The sequence below is a fragment of the Medicago sativa genome, chromosome 2 (assembly GCF_051527215.1).
Source record: "Medicago sativa cultivar Bolivia chromosome 2, Bolivia_mono, whole genome shotgun sequence".
Classification (NCBI taxonomy): Eukaryota; Viridiplantae; Streptophyta; class Magnoliopsida; order Fabales; family Fabaceae; genus Medicago; species Medicago sativa.
The window spans coordinates 56,629,044-56,630,677 of record NC_140750.1 but is presented as its reverse complement, the minus strand read 5'-3'; the positions used below and the strand labels follow the sequence as shown (position 1 = coordinate 56,630,677).

At 26.4% G+C, this 1,634-nt stretch overlaps 1 long non-coding RNA gene across 1 annotated transcript; it reads left to right on the top strand.

Annotated features, from left to right (window-relative positions):
* LOC146949172 (uncharacterized) lies at window positions 1-529 on the top strand. The gene is made up of 2 exons (XR_015025385.1): window positions 1-111; window positions 205-529. It is a non-coding gene; the product is annotated as an uncharacterized LOC146949172 (long non-coding RNA).
* Window positions 530-1,634: the final 1,105 nt, after the last annotated feature.

The following is a 1,634-nucleotide window of genomic DNA, read 5'->3' as shown; positions in this document are numbered from 1 at the left end:
TCTTCCTCTCATAAAATAAAAGACATTTTGTGTCCATAATTTAGGTTTCGAGTATACTTTTTATGATTGTTTTTCATTGTGGTTGTATTTATGTGCTTTTTGTTATAGCATGTAGGTGTGAAAATTCTGTATTTAGTTTTCCTTCATTTTTTTTTATCCAATTCCTTTTTTTTTCTTCTTCTAATTAACTATTTGCATTTTCAGGGTAACAAAATTCATGCTATTGTATGAAGAAATATGATCTATAAATTTGAGAAGGATTTGAAGGAAGGAAAGGTCTACTTTGGTGTTGCGCTACAAATCTTGGATCTTATCAAACAACGAAACATGACTACAAACAAATTTTTTAGTTTAACACAAAAATGAAATTATGCGGAGTGAATAGTGTACCTTCAGATTATTGATTTGGTGTTTCTTATTATGTCATTTATATGTATAATACTTTTATTTTATTCGGATTAGTTTTTTCATCACAACATTATTTTCGATCTTAAAGAGGTAGTACAATCTATTTGGAGGCTTTGATAAACTTTTTTTTTTTTAAAGAATGGGGCTTTGATAAACTTGATCATTTGTTATTTACACAAGTACAAAAAAGCAACCATTTTTAGAAAACTCCAATATTGTTTTAAACAATTGTAAATTTGAAACAATTAATTGGACTCAAAGTGGTTAATGAGTTCTACTAAAAGATTAATTATTTAAGAAAAATAATTTTTGTTAAGACTTTAATTTCCTCTTTGCTCGAATTACCCGGGTCCTTTTCCTCTGGGACCGGAGGGTTAACCCCAACAACAAAAAAACATATTAGATTTTTTCCACTATATTTTTAAACAAGTCTATGAATAACAAGATAAATGATACACATAAATGTATCAATCATGCAAGATAAATGTCTTTTGTTACTAAATGATTAATGATACACATAAATGCATCAATCATGCAAGATAAATATGGAAGCTATTTGTTTGACCAAATAAATGAAGGATATTATTATGAATGTGTTATGAATAATTGAAAAAGACATTTGTTATATGTGTCATCACTTATATTATAAGTCATTCAAATGTTAACATATGTCAATGATAATTTCCAAGCCAAACATATTCAAACACTTTAAAAAGGAACAAGATGTAAAAAAAAATTAGCATTTATCTACAATATTCTTTTCTTTTTTTTTCCGAATATTACAAGTTTTTTTTATGGTATATCAATGTATGCAACAAAATAATAGTAAATGCAAAAAAAAAAATTATATATATAATCAAAACCGTGTATATTAATGTATATGCTCTTTGCTAAAACCATTTATTATTATTGAATGAATATGCATGTTTTTTTTTGCTAACAAAATTTTTATTTTGTTTTTTGTTACTGCTAACGAATGAATATGCATGTTTGAACCCAAAAAAGTAGTATAGAATATGAAAGGCCTAGACATTTAAGAAAAAAATCGTATACTATCTATAAAAATGAATGAAATGAGCTTTCAAAACCTCTATAAAGGTAGTATTATAAAAAGAGAAATGATAGCAACACACACTTTTCAACATATTTTTTTTATTGGTTGCAATTCGCACGGGTTCCACCAAATCATGTGAGACCCTTATAAATTTGGTGGAACTCAAGTGAGT